Raw genomic sequence first — 15,917 nt, 5'->3', positions numbered from 1 at the left:
CGTGCTTCGGTGCCGGCGCCCGGCGCAGCCCGCCTCCGCCTGTCGCCCCCGCACCCCGGCGGAGGCAGCGCCGGCCCTCGGGCCGGAATGGGCCGGCCGGGGAAAGGACGGCCAGCCGGGGCCGCGAGCCCCGTGCAGACCGCGCCGCGCGTAGTCGGGGCCGGCGCTCAGTGGGCGCTCGCTGCCTTTCTGTGGCATTGCTTTTCGGGTGGGAGGGGAAGGGAAAGGGGGGCGTCCCGGCTAGAAGGACGGCACTGGTGATCAGAGTCGTGGTGGGTCGGGAAGAGGCCACCGGAGAGTGAAGCAGGTACGCAAGCTGCAGGGAAGGGGGCACCGGCCAAGCCACTTAGGGCTCCGAGGGCCTGATCTGGGGGTCCTCAAGGTCGATGGGAAAAGGTCCCCTGGGAGGTGAGGGAGGGAGCCGGGTAGCGTGGCTGGGGGCAGTGAATGGAGCACCTTGGGAGGTTTAACCCGTGGTAGGGAGGGATGCCCAGGCAGGCGCTGGAAGACCCCTCTGCGACTACTTGGGCTCCTGGGATCCTTTGGCTAAGGGGTTGGGGCATCCGAGTAGCAGAAGCGGAGTGACTTTGTGGAGAGGGAGTTGCATTTAAAGAATGATCCCCCAAAACAGTGTAAGTACCTTTTGGTTTGGTTCTGAACTTTGAAAGTCTTGAGGGGCTGGAGTTAAGAGGAGGTTTGGACATTTTCTTTTGATATTCCAAGCAATAGGTGCCTTGCTGCTGGACTTTGTTAATTATCCTTTATTTTAAAATGTGTATATGTATTTGTCGGTATTTTTATCACTTATTATTGGTGCTGGAAATTCTCATAACTACACCTTGAAATTCTTGTAGCAACCTCCTCAACTATAGTGGTGGCTTACTTCTTACCAATTTTAACATTTAGACTGGACTGTTACTTACTACTGGCTTTTGGAAGGCTAATATGTAATTCACATTACAAGCTCATGCAAAATTGGACTACACATTCTATAAAAGTTTTAACATATTGTAGCTTTAAGTATTGAACTGGGAAGGAGATGTCGGTAAGCCAGCAGCTCTAGAAGGCGTACTGAAATCAGGTTGAGTTTCCTAACAATTGGTAATCCTAATGTCAGAGGTTTAGTTTAATTTTAATAATCTTGTATTTACATAACACTTTTGAGAGTGGGCTGGGAACGTAGAAAACGCATGCTGAGGTTAGACAGTGGCGGTCTCCGTAGTCCCCCTCTGTGGCAGTCCTTGGAGGTTCTTCATTTCACTGAGAAGAGTAAGCTAAGAATTGCACAGCTAGATCTTTGATCTTTTAAATATATTCTTAATCCTATAGATACTACTAGTTCATTACATTTGCAGAGTACAGTTTACAAAATGAAAGCTGTTTGATTAGGAGGTATTTAAACCCATCTTACACAAATTCATAGGTCATATTTTGCCCTTTAATTCATCAGGAAACATTTCCACAAAAAATGTTCATATTTTCAGTTGGCACCTTCTTAGTTCTTGAATAACTAGTGGATAATTAGGTATTTTTTCTCCCTATTGTCCTTGAATTTTCCTATTTGTCCTTAGGGAGAATGTACTGGCATGCAAAATAGTATCCTAAAATATTGAAACCTAACACCTTTTAACATTATAATGGCTTCTACATTATTCACCTTGAGAATCATCAGTGGCAAACCAGTGGTCCGAAAAGCTGTCCCCTCTCATCTTTGTTTAGATTGGGCTTTCTCCTTTTGTAGAACTAAGGAAAAGTGACACTTACTGGCTGTGAAGTAATGGTAATAACTAAACAGAATGAGAATGGGAGGCTTGGGAAAAAAATGTGTGTGTATGAGTCATATATCTTTTAGAGCTGGAAGAGTATATCGTGGCGATGGTTATTTTGCAGATCAGGAAACCAAGGCACAGAACAGTTGAAAGTACTAAATTGCTGGTTAGTAGAGCCAGTATTGATGGACAGGCCTCTGGACTACAGTGCAGTTTTTTCTACTTTATCATATTCATGTTGTTTACCTCTAAAGCATGCTAACACCAACTATAAATGGTTTTTAGATGATTCGTGATATCTAAGGATTGAGAAGTTTGAGTTGACTACTTTTATACATGAAATGATGTAAAACTGAGTGAGCTTCTACTTAAAAGTTTAAGACAATGTGCTGCATTGTTAGTGGAAGCGCTGGTAGTTCCCTGACATTGGAAAGAGACAAACTGTCATCTAGATTAAAATATTAGATGACTGTATTAGAGTAGGCTAACATTCTATAATTTTATGCTGAAAACTAATTGTTTGATAAACATTTCCAGAATTCAAAAGACTCTGATGTTTTCAAAGTAAATTATATGAAAAGTATTATTTTCAGTTAGTGTGGGGGTTTTGTTATGTTAAAATGGATTTAGTACTACTAAAAAGAGCAGTAGTAGAATTACATGATAATTAGGAAAGCATACTCTCTCATCGTTGTAGTATAGAAAGACAGGATTTGTATCTCAGCTGCTTAACATGATCTCAGGCATGTAATTTAACCACTGTGTACCTGGGATTTACTCAGCTGATAAATGAGGATGTTAAAAGCACCTACCTTGTAAAATAGTGGTGAAGATTAACTGTGCCTAGCACATAGTAAGGGCACAACAATATTAGACATTATTCTCTGTGGTTCATTAGGTATACGTAGGCATTTGTATACCTATTTATTTCCTTGCTATTAATGCAGTCATTTTTAAGCTACAAAAAATTCCTCGGTGAATGTATGATCAAATAGTAGTCTGCCTTAAGGGGCACTTAGTGCAAATGATGCTCTCGTGTCTTGTATTGTTCTCTTTCCTCTGCTTACCTTGAGCCTCTAATTAGGTCTGCATATCAAGTTAGAGCTAATGTGTTCGTTTTTCTGAATGTCATTGAAGGATGCTTGTTACAGTTTCATTATCCTAGAACCAAAATGTTAATAATTGATTTGCAGGTATTCTAGTGAAAATATAGTGCGTTCTAGAGGCCTACTGGGTGAACATAGGTGAGGAAGTCAGGAATATATAAGGTCTGGTATTGATTGCAACTCTTTTCTGCCAGTGGAACCATGGGAAAAAAATCATTAAATCTTGTTTTCTATTAAGTGAATGTTTAGAGAATTTTACTCATTAAGCAATTAAGGTATTAGTGATAAAATTTGTGTAGCCCCAAAATTGTATCTATCTATCTATCTGAGTTGGTGTCTCACTTCGTCACCCAGGCTGGAGTGCAGTGGCACGCTCATGGCCACCCCACTGGTGACCTGCTGGGCTCAGGTGATCCCTCAGCCTCAGCCTTCCAAGTAGCTAGAACTACAGGTGTGCACTACCATGACTAATTTTTTTTTTTTTAATTGTAGAGATGAGGTCTGGCCAAGTTGCCCAGGCTGTAACTCCAATTTTAGAACATATGGTTCTTTTTAATTTGCAGTAACCCAGGTCCAACTAGTGTCATGGCCATGTTGGCTAGCAAATGTTTTTGATGGTGACAATTTGAGTCATTAGTTATCTCAGAGTTCTTGTTAATGATGTATCACCTAAAGAATGGTAGATTTCTCTCAGTATTCTTTGGTTCTGCCTTCTCAGATTCTTCTAGTGCTTTTAAGGCAGCTCTTCCATTTGTAGTTCTTTTAACTTTGATTTGCATGCATCTTTGTGGTCTTTCCTTCTCTTAACTTCTTTGCCTTCTGTCACATCGTGTAACTTCTTATCTGTCACACAAGAGCTTTTTAAAATGACTCTTCTAACATTAAGTTCAATTATTTTTTAAATGTATCTCATGATATATTTTAATTGCTCTTCTTTTTAGAGTTTCATTGAAGGAGTCCATTTTACAGGCGAGTGATTAAAATCAGAAACAAGTAATAGCTCAAAAGCATCTTTATTATGCGAATACTAGTTTTCCTATTGTAGATCTCAGGCAAGCACACTGCTGGTCACTCCTAAGTGCAGAGTGATACCCGCAGAGCTAAGAGAGTTACTGGCATGTAGCCATCACAGATTTCCAGGGTTATATGTTTCTTTCTCTCATACAGAATTTTAGTGTTTGAGAAGTCTTCTTTTGATTAACTACTGTAATAAGGATTATGACAGTTTATTAGACATTCATTGGATTCATGACATGCTTTTGGGAATTTTGTAGAACCTACACATGGCAGATCCTTCAAGTCTATTATATAATCTCAATTATGTGAACTTATTTAGTTAAATATCGTTTTGGAAGGCATCAGAAATACTGTGTCATATTAAAATATAGCCACCATTGATCATTTTTTCATTACTTGGAGTTTTCTTTATTTAAAAATAATTATGGCATTGTGAGTGTGCTATTCATATTTAAAATTCATAGGTATGTGTACTGAGTAGGTGGAGACCATGTAAGCTACTTTCTTAGCTTCAGTGTAGTTGTTAGAGAATGAAAGAAGAAAAATATGAATTATTTGTCTTGTCCAACTTAATACATTCTTCATCTGAGTTAGCTGACTGTCCTACTTTTAAGGATGGGGGGAAGGGCTTTTGAATCTGGTTAGAGCAGAAGTAATCTTGAAAGGGTGATTAGGCTGGATTGTGACTCATGTTAATGTTGGATAAATTGCATCTGAGTAAACTGAAAATTAGTTACTTGCCTTGACTTTACTTGTAGGTGAAAAAGACCATGCTATATTATGAAATACAGTATAGTGAAAATGTATTTTCACAGTATATTATACATTCGTGTATATTGTGTATTTATATGTATATTGTGTTTTTATGTGTATATTATGTATTATATATAATTTTTTTTTTGAGTTGGAGTCTCACTCTGTCACCCAGACTGGAGTGCAGTGGCCGCTCCCGGCCACCGCAGCCTCGACCTGCTGGGCTCTGGCGATCCTTCCGCCTCAGCCTTCCAAGTAGCCGGAATTACAGGCACACGCTACCACGCCCGGCTGATTTTTTGATTTATTGTAGAGATGAGGTCTCGCTGCCCAGGCAGGTCTCGCTGCCCAGGCAGGTCTCGCAATCCACTCACCTCAGCCTCCCAAAGGCACGGGATTACAGGCTGAGCCACCGAGCCCGGCTTTTTTTTTTTTTTTGAATTAGAGTCTCACTCCGTCACCCAGGCTGAAGTGCAGTGGCATGCTCACAGCCACCTCAGCGTCTATCTGCTGGGCTCAGGCGATCTTTCTGCCTCAGCCTTCTAAGTAGCCAGAACCACAGGTGTGTGCTACACACTCGGCTAATTTTTTTATTTATTGTAGAGAGGTGGACTCAGGCAGTCCTCTCACCTTGGCCTCCCAAAGTGCTGGGATTACAGGCTTGAGCCACCACACCTGGCTTATAATGTATTTTCACATACTATTTAACACCAAAATTAAATTTACCTTTACTTTGATGAGATGTCATATGGTAATCTTTAATCAAAGCAAATAAGAGGAAGCAGTGATGAAGATTTCTTTTTAAAATTATATTTGAAGCAGTTGAGGGAAACTGCCAGGGGAGCGGGGGCATGCCTCATCAACAAGGGTACCTGCATAGTGAACATTTATATACCTAACCCTGAATTGTATCCCACATCTTTAAAATAAAAAATTTTAATAAATAAAAATTAAATTATATTTGAAATGGGCTTATCTGCTCTGAGATTTTCTTCTAATTGACTTCCTTATTTTATTTGAAGACTACTATAAACAGGAACAATGTCTAGTTTTCGTATTCTGAGCAGGATTCTTAAGTTAGAGGTAGTAATCAAGTGTTGCTTGATATGCTGTATTTGAAATAATTAAAAGGGTAAACTCTTGTTTAAATAATAGATGTACAGAAAACGGAACAATGAGAAATAGAATGTTGGAATGGAAATGATATGGTAACTGAACTTCAGGCCTGCATATGTGGTAGGAAGTTGGAGTTAGGGAAGTTTGGATAAGAATTGGAGGTTGGATAGAGAAAAGTGTTGAGGGAAACTGGAATTTTGTAGGTGTTTAGCCCTAGTGTAAATCCTATGTGCCATAGATTGGTGTGTTTTTGTATGAGGATGTTATGTGATGTACTGTATATATTTTGGTTTTCTTCCATGATTCCTGGCTCACAGCTTCTGTAAGCTTTGTTATTTCCTAAGTGTCTAGAGCAATGAGAATATCTTTTGTTACAGTATTGGCCTTTTGTCTTTGGTTCCTGAAGCACCTCCAGAACAGCTTCCGAGCCATAAAGGTGAAAGACAGTCTTTTGTTATTTATAACAAGCCCTTTCAAACATATCTATGCATGTGTTAAAGTGGCGATTTTTGAAAAGTCCCTAACTAACCACTAGATGGGGGAACCAGTCCTGTGCTCCAAAGATTGGAACTTACAACTCCACCCCCCAACCCAGGAAGGGCAGAAGGGTTAAAGGTTAGTTGATTGCCAATGGCCAGTGGTGTGGCTAGTTGTGCCTACATCATGAAACTTGTATTTAAAAAGAAAAAAAAAAAAAGAGGCAGGATTTGGGAGCCTGTGGATAGCCAAACGGTGTGGGGGGTTGGTTTTCAGGAAGGTAAACAAAAACATATTCACATGCTGAGTGGCACACCCCAACTCTGAGATAGAAGCTTCTGTCTCAGGACTCATCCAGACCTCCCCATATGTATGGTTTCATCTGGCTGTTTATTTGTATCCTTTAAAATATTCTTTGTAATAAACCAGTAAAAGTGTTGTTAAATACTGAAGTTTGCAGCTCCTGAGTTCTGTGAGCTTTTTAGCAAATTAATCAAATCCAAGGAGGGGATTTTGGGAACCCCAATTTATAGCTGGTTGGTCAGAAGCACAGGTAAATAAATTAACCTGGGGTTGGCATCATTGGAAGTGGGACTCAGTCTTGTGGGATGGAGTCCTCAACCTGTGTCATCTGATGATTTCCAGGTAGATGATGACAGAATTGATTTGATCTGGAGGACACCCAGCTGGTGTCTCCTGCAGGGTGGATTGCTTGCTTTCTCATGGGGAGACATCCCCACACATTTTGAGGTCACAGAAGTCTGTTGATTGTTGAGTAAGAGTACGGAGAAACTGAGTTTGTCTTTTCCTATATATTATCAGACAGGAAGACTTCTGGAATATATTCTAAAGCTAAAGGATAAATTCACTAAATATTAAATAAAATCTGAGAAGAAAAGTTCAAGAACTTTCTTAAGAGTTAAAATATGCATGTAGCCAAAGGGGAGTTGTTTTATCTAATTATTTAGTCTTTGACTTTGGCCATTTGCATGAGAACAGCAGTCCAACCCCATTACCCTTCAGGTGATCAGTACTGGGACCGGTTTTATTTAAGTTTTAATAAATGATTTAAAAGACAGACTGGTAGTGAAAGTTGCCAGATTTGCAGCTGACTCCATGTGCTGGTCCAGTTAGTTGAAAACCAGGCCAACAAGGAGAAGCTACAGGACTATCCTTTGATGGGTTTTCATGTGGCACAGAGCAAGATAATGCATTTGGGGGAAAATATTCCAAATTATATTTATAGGACCTGAGTTGTGACCCAGGAAGGGGATCCAGAAGTTATGTAGGCGACTTCCTTGAAGGCATTTAATATAGTTTCTGCTGGGCCAGAAAGTCCAAGAATATGTTGATCGTTGTTGGACATGGCTTTGAAAATAAAAATGATGTTACATAAAAATAATAAGGGGTTACCATATGTTGAGTGTTTATTGTGTTTCAGACTAAGTGATTTAAAACCATTCTTTCATTTAATTCAGAAAGATAGGTGGACATTATCCAATTTTATAGGAGAGGAAGTTTGACTCAGGAAGGTTAAGTAACTTTCCCAAGTCAGCTAATATGTGGTAGAGTTGGGAAGAAGGTGCTAGTTTTACTTTTAATCTTGAACATTTCCTAGGCTATTAGGAGGCTTCACTTAAAATTTGTGGTAGTTTAATTTAGGATTTACGAATTGCTCTTTTACTTCTTGCTGTGGTCTGCTTTGGATGTCATTTTACCACAAGGATGGTATGTAAATACTTGGAAAGAATATAGAGACATTCCTTACATTTTTTATTTTTAAGGAAAACTAGGATGTTTTGGTGCCACTTTTACCCTTTGAACAGACTGGTAAATCACCTCCCACTACCCATAAGACATTCCTTTCCATGACTTTAAAAAATGCTGGCTCATTAATAGTCATTAATAAAAAGTAACATTCATTAACAAGGAAAATATTGTTTAGTAGAAAAGTCACCAGAGTAGGCGCCCAGAGACCTGGATTGTTCTAGTGATATTAAATAGTGATGTGAAAAACATTAAGATAGTATTGAAACAGGCACAACATTTTTGCTCTGGGAGTAGAGGTAGGCTAGAGCTATGTCTAGAGAAGAGCCAGTGACTAGGGGTTGTAGAGTTCTGGGCAGAGGGAATAGCATTGTGTTAGCACTGAACTTTTCGAGCTGCAATTTCCTCAGAATTGAGATAAAATATAAGAAAGTGCCAAGGGCAGCATTTGATTTTGGGATTCTAAAAAGTGAGATTGTAAGGATCAAGTGAGTAAGTATATGTGAAAATGGTTCGTTAGTTTTAATTGCTGTCCAAATGAGAGTGATAGAGGAATGCTGATATTCTTTTGAAGAGTGGACAAAGAGGATGCAGTGGAAAAACTTAGGTGGCCGGAGGATCAAAGAAGGTAGAGGAGCAGCAGTGGGAAGGGGAGATGTTAAAGACACAGGAAAGGGACAGATGTGAAGAAAATTGAATTCTAGTTCTCTTTGTGCCTGTCAATCAAAAAGGTAGGTAGAGGCCTGTAACTACTATGAAGAATTTTAACATTAAAAAATTACTGTGAGGGAGAAAAGCTTGGCAGGTATTTGAAACATTTTATTCACTTTTCCATTTAGTCTACACTGACCATGTTACTAAGGATGTGAAAATAAGCTAATTGAGAATTAGCTGTATTGGCTGTTTCTTCACTCATTACTTCTGTACAGGTTTAGCTAATGGCTTTAAATAGTGTAAGGGTATAAAAATAAGCTAGATTGAGTTACTATTTATTCTAGATTATAGAAAAGAAATGATATAGAGTGTTCAGGAGAAGGGTTAATGTTTGATCTTTCTAAATGAGCACAAAAAAAATTTAGGAAATTAGACTGGGACTGACTTGGAAGGGGAGCAGATTGTGAAGGGTTTTGTGTGTATGCCATACTAGGAGTGTAGATTTTTATTTCATTTTATAGATGGAGAATTGACACCGACAATTTTGTGTTTTAGGAAATTGATCATAGCAATAATAAAGAGAATAGTCTGGAGGAAAAAAGATTGGAGGCATTTATTCACCAAATAATTATTGAGCAAATACAGATGTTCCTTGATTTACAGTGAGGTTGTGTCCCGATAAACCCAATGTAAGTATTGTTAAGTTGGACATGCATTTAATTCGTCTAACCTATTGAACATCATAGATAGATTAACCTAGCATAATGAGAAATCGGTCTAGCATTCCTTAAACGTGCTCAGGACAGTTATCTTACATTTAGGTGATATCATCTAACACTAAGGCTATTTTATAATATAGTGTTGAATATCTTATGTATTTTTTTGAATACTGTACTAAAAATGGAAACAGAGTGGTTATTATGGGTATTTGAAGTATGGTTTCTACTAAATGTGTATCAGTTTCACACCACTGTAAAGTTGAAAAATCCTAAATTGAACCATATGGCGAGTCAGGGACCGTCTGTAATACATTCGGCAGGGTGATGAATGAGGCACTTCTCTGGCCTGTGGTAGGTGTATCACAGTCAAGGATACCATTTAAGGCTCTGCTTAAATGGTCTGAATTAAGAAGTTTGTAGTGTAGTTGGAAACAAGTGTACTGATTTCAGAGATATTTACAAGTTGAAGTCCTTCAGACTTGGTTAGTGTTTGGAGGTGATAGAGAGAAGTTGAGGATGAGTCGAAGGCTCCTGGCTTGACAGTAGGATATTATATGCAAGTTTGGGATGGGGGAATACTGCCTTTGATTTTAGATAAGTAGTAAAACCAAGATAGCAGTTGAAAATAATAGGCCTGGATCAGAAGCATGGTCTGGTTTATAGGTATGATGTGGAAGACATATAGATTATAGTGGAAAATCATGAAATTAGATGAATAATACCCATAATTTCTAAATGATAATGCATTCAGAACAAAAAGTAACTGCCATTGCTGGTACTCAGTTCAAGGGTGTAGACATTTTAAAAGATTTACCTGTTGTCCATTGCCACCTGAACTTACAAAATATATTGAAAAATACCTGCCACCAGCAAGTCAGAAATATTTGTGTCTTTGAAGTTGTGTACTAAGTGGGATTTTTCTTCCTTCCTTCTGCACCCTGTCGAGCCATCAGGTACAACACAGGGAATTATTCGACATATGCACTTCCCTGTTCCTCACCCAGAGTTTCCTTTTGGGATCCCTGTTTGCAACGTTGGGCTGGGGAAGTAGTCGAAGCCTGAAGTCTTTTTTTCACCTTTAGCCTATAGTCCAGAGCATCCTAAACACCTAGGTCTTTGCCTTTTTCCTTCTACCCTTCCAGCCCATTAGAGCTTAAGTTACTGGCAATTCTCAAAGAGGGAAAAGTAAAAACAGCTTGAGGGAAAGAACCCAGAAGAGGCTATAATCTTTTCATTTCTCCCCCCAGGTTCTGCTCTCTAAGCTAGGGGATGGAGTTGGTGAGTCATTAAGATGAGGTGTCCAATTTCGGTAAAATAAATACATCTATTAGGAGCTAGATCTCAAGTGCTGAAGGGAATTTGGAAAATATCTGAGTTAGATGGTTTAGCACTTGGTGGAAAAGATGAGTTTTTGGTTCAGTTTTAAAGGAGGTAGACGAGGCTGTGCAGTGAAAAGTAGGAGTGATATTATTAAGAGGTAGGAAAAACTACCAAGAAGTGGATCTCCTATGTCTTCTTTCAGGTGCTTTATAGTAGTGGCTTTTGCTTTTAGGTCTATGAACTATCTCAGATTAATTTTTTGTGTTTTGGGATGAGGTACTGGTTGAGGACTAACTTTTTTTGTCCCATATAGATAGCCAGTTGTTCTAGGTAACACCTTGATCAAAGGTCAGTTGACAGAATAAGTGTGGATCTGTTTCTAGGCTATTCTTTTCATCTGTTTTTTTAAAAAAGAATGCCAGCTCATATTTTAATTTTCAAGCAATACAAAGAGGTACAGAGAAGAAACTTCTTTTAAAAAGGGAAAAATAACTTAATATCCCCAAACTCAGAGTTTACCAGTTATTAAACATCACTTTGGACATCTTTTATTGCAGGTATACACATGGAAGGGTAAGTTTATTTTAAGAATGGGTTTATACAGTTCACACTAAAACATTTAATTAGCAGAGGTAAATTTTTTTGTTAACTAAAAGCAACACAGGAAAAATTGCTCAACCACAGATAAATATTTATTTACTACAAGAGATATTATCTTCTAAAAGATTTTTCTCTAACCTCAAGAAATAAGATTGCAGAAAAAGCCTGAGAGGCTGGACTTATTATGTAATTAATTGAATGCTCCAATAAGTCTCTTACATAGAAAAGAATTGGGTGTTGGCATATATTTGCTACTGGTGGGAGCATACATTGATACAGCTTTCTAAATGGTAGTTCAGCAGTATTCAGAATCATTAAAATGTTCACATTCTTTATCCCAAAATACAGTTTTTAGGAATTTATTATAGGAAAACGAGATGTACAACCTAGATCCCTCACATGTGCAGTTCACAATAGGGTTTGCTCTCCTATGAGAATCCAATGCCACCACAGAAGGTGGAGCTCAGGTACCAATGCCAACAATGAGGAGCAGCTGTAAATACAGATGAAACTTTGCTCGCTTGCCTACTGCTATGTGGCCTGGTTCCCAAGAGACCATGAACCGACATCAGTCCATGGCCCAGGGGTTGGAGACCCCTGTTATAGAGGTACTAACATTACTTAATTTACAAGAATACTGTTCTGAGTAGTCAAGTTTAATGCAATCTAGTAAAGAACTCTGATGAATTTTTGTGTTGATTGTTTTACTATGAGATGCAGCTATTTTAATATTTTGAGATGAAAGTAAGAATCTTTGTTTTCAGGAACTCAGTGGTGTTTGCTTTTCCAATTTGGCATTGTAGAACAGTTAATATTTCTCACAAAGCAAAGAAGTAAACTTCATACAGCAATTTAAGAACTTGTTTTTACTTATAGCTGGCAAATGTGTGAGATTTGTATTCTGTGGTTAGTGATTCTAATTCATTACATTTGTAGATTGTGATGTTGTAAGGGATCTGATCCAATTCCATTTTCCAGATGAGCTTACAGGGAACCAGAGAACCGGAGTGAAAGTAAGCCAGACAGCTGATGCATCACAGGGGGTCCCTGGGACTGTGAGGTGCCAGTGCAGCTGGGCCCGGGACAGTGAGGCCCTTGATACAAGTGTTTGTACTCTGGAGGAGGCAAGGAGAGCAGCCAGCTCCTCCTTTTGGGTGTCAGCATCCTTTCTTTCACTTGGTTGTGAGAAGGCAGTATTGAATTTAAGCAGCGAGCTTGCTGTCCCGAGGTGCAGACATCCTGAGTGAGTCCCTTCGAGAAGGAGCCCCTGCTTGCCCCTCCTTTTTTGCTTAGCCAAATCCAACTCGGAGGTGAATGAACAAATACCTTTTTTGTGTCAGGTGTCATGAGCAGTTGGAACTTATCCAAGAGCTTTTTAATGGCAGAACTGAGGCTTATTTTTTCTTCTGTGGAAGAGACTTATAGGGGAGACTTGTCAAAGAAAGTTTTGACATCTATTGAGATGCCACTCCCTAAACGTACTTATTATTTCTGGTGTCTAGTTATCTCACAGGTCTGTATTGTCTCCTCAGCCAAAGTCCCTGAGGACCTGTGTCATTTTGATCTCTCTTGTATGACCCTTAGGACTTGGAATATCTTAAGTATTTAGTAGTTAACTTGTTGATGAGTAGGTAAATATTTGTTGTCAATATTAAGTGCATAAAATTTTGCATTTGGTTGCAACAAATAGAAATAGGAGAATTTGCCACTTAAAGTTCATCCTCAGAAGATTCAGGATGGAGAAGTTATAACAGCACTGTCATTGCTTGAAAGGCTCTGAGTGCTCCCACACTCAGCTTACATTTAATGCATTAAAAATTAGGAAAAGTTAGGACAAGTGATATGACTTTTAGTAATCTTGTTAGTAGAAGGCCTACTAACTTTTGTGCTAATCATCCAAAAATATATCTAGGTTCAGAGAATGAATACCTGTCTTCTTTGAATTATAATCCTCTATGTGTTTTGCTGTGCTGAGTTGCTGTGGGTTTATTTTCCTGGAGGAAAAAGAAACATTTCATGCCTTCCTATGATGGTTTATAGAGTGGTGCAACTATGACCAGTCTTAGTCCTTGATCCCAGTCAGCATTCTTCAGAGTGCATGTTTTTGGTGTCAAGGGGAATCTGGTGAGAAAAACATGGATAAGTTTGTGTAAATTGTAACTGTTATTGAAAAAGCAAGGCATATTGCATATTAATAGTGAACAATATTGCCAGTTCTGTTTCAAGGACCAAGTGATTATCTGCTATAAATGTGTAATCTTTAAGCATCCATGTGATTTGTATATGCTGGCTGTTTTGTCTCAAATTATCTTTTTCACATGGTGACTTTCAATATTTGTGTTCAGTTGATATTATATTAATAGCCCCTGTGGTTGGTTGAGGGATATATTGTTTCTGAGTCTGGAATTGATAACCATGTCATATCTTTGTAGGGAATTGTCTAAAGTCTCCTTCCAGCTAGCTCTTCATTCCCACATTTCACTGGTACCCACGTACTTAAAATTTTACTTTTGAACCTAATTTCTAATTTCTAATTTTTGAAGAATTAGAAAGTTCTAAGATAATTTATACTATGTACTTTTTAAAGATTTTGCATTTTTAAAGTTAACATACAGCAAATGGATTATTTGGCATTTAGTTCTATAAATTTTAACTCAGGCATAAATCCATGTAACCACCGCCACCGTTGGGATGTAAAACAGTTTTGTTCCCCGAAAAAACTTCCTGGTACTATCCCTTTGTACCACATTCCTAACTCCTGGCTATCATGTCCTAACCCCTCATAACCACTGATGTCTTATAAATAGAATCATGCTACCTTTTGAAACTGGCTTTGTTTATTTGGCGTAATGCCAGATTATCCAGGTTGTTGCTTGTGTGAATGGTTGATTTCATCTTATTGCTCAGTAGTATTCCATTGTGTGGCTGCACTACAGTTTGTTTATCCGTTCACCTGTTGAAGGCCATTTGGATTACTTCCAATTTGGAGCAATTTTGAATGAAAGTGTTATAAAGTGTATAGGTTTTTGTGTGAACACAGTTTTCATTTCTCTAGGATAAATACCAAGGGTTGGGATTGCTGGGTCATATGGTTACATGTATTTTGACGTTGTAAGAAATTGCCCAACTGTTTTCATGAATGGTTCTCTCATTTTGCATCCCTATTAGCAATATATGAGAGTTCTAGTTGCTCTGCGTCTTCGTCAGCATTTGGTGTTATCACTGCTTTTTATTTTATCTGTTCTAATATCATTTTGGTTTTAATTTGGATTTCCCTAGTGGTTAACGATGTTGAACACCTTTTTATATACTCATTTACCTTACATGTATTCTCTTTGGTGAAGCCCCTGTTCAAATTTTTTGCCCATTTTAGAACTGTGTATTCTGTGTTTTTTAACTGTTGATTTTTGAGGGTTCTTTACATATCAAGATACAAATCCTGTGTCAGATATATCACTTGCCAATATCTCCTCCCAGTCTATAGTGTGTTTTTCATTCTCTTGACATCATCTTTCACAGAATGAATGTTTTTCATTTGATGAAGTTCAATTTATAATTTTTTTCTTTTATGGTTAGTATTTTTGGTGTCATATCTAAAAATTTACCTAACTTCATGCCACAGTGATTTTATCTTTTATGTTCTAAAGGTTTTACAGGTTTGCATTTTACATTTAAATCTGTTATCCACTTTGAGTTATTTTTTGTATAATGTATGGAGTTGAGATTTAGGCTCATATATTTTGGCATATATGTGTTCAACTGTTACAACATTCATATATATATTTTTTGGGTGGGGGGAAGACTGTCCTTTCTCCATTGAGTTGAGTTGTCTTTGCAGCATTGTCAGAAATTAATTGGCCACATTTGTGTGAGTCTCTTTCTTAACTCTGTTTCATGTGTCTGTCCCTTCCCCAATACTACTTTCTTAATTATTGTTGCTATTAGGTTTAAAACCAGGTATTATAACTCTTTCAGTTTTATTCCAAATTGTTTGACTATTTTAGTTCCCTTGCTTTTGATTTTAGAGTTTGTTTGCATCTACAAAAAAAATCCTGGGGAGGGATTAATTAGAATTGTGTTAAATCTGTAGATCAAATGAGAAGAATTGGTATCTTTATTTTGTTGAGTTCCAGCTACTTGGAAGGCTGAGGCGGAAGGATCCCCAGAGCCCAGCAGGTCCAGGCTGCGGTGACCTGGAGCGGCCACTGCACTCCTGGGCGACAGTGAGACTCCAACTCAAAAAACAAAACAAAAAAGAGTCTTTCTATCTATAAATATGATATATATATATATATATATATATTTTTTTTTTTTTAAGTGAGAAATCAGGATTTATTGAGAAGACAGAAAAGTTCCCACAGTGGGAAGGGACCCAAGGAGGTTACCCAATATGATATATTTCTGCTTACTTACATCTTCTTTGATTTCTTTTGTAGTGTTGTAGTTTTAGCATATAGCTTTGTACATGTTGGTTAAATTTATGTCTCAGTAATTCAGTTTTTCAAGATGTTATAAATGGTATTAAACTTTTTTAGTTTCCAGTTTTTCATTGCTAGTAACTAAAAATATGATTAATTTATTTGTGTATTGACCTGTATCCTATGACCTTGTAATCTTAC

At 38.1% G+C, this 15,917-nt stretch overlaps 1 protein-coding gene across 3 annotated transcripts in view; it reads left to right on the top strand.

Moving 5' to 3' along the window:
• The window catches only part of SOCS5 (suppressor of cytokine signaling 5), a 57,879-nt gene that overhangs the window by 597 nt on the left and 41,365 nt on the right, over positions 1-15,917 (top strand). The gene's annotated exons all lie outside the window — the stretch shown is intronic.

Source organism: Carlito syrichta, unplaced genomic scaffold (assembly GCF_000164805.1).
Source record: "Carlito syrichta isolate Samal-C Ts95f unplaced genomic scaffold, Tarsius_syrichta-2.0.1 Scaffold314622, whole genome shotgun sequence".
Taxonomy (NCBI): Eukaryota; Metazoa; Chordata; class Mammalia; order Primates; family Tarsiidae; genus Carlito; species Carlito syrichta.
This window is presented reverse-complemented; position numbering and strand designations above follow the sequence as displayed.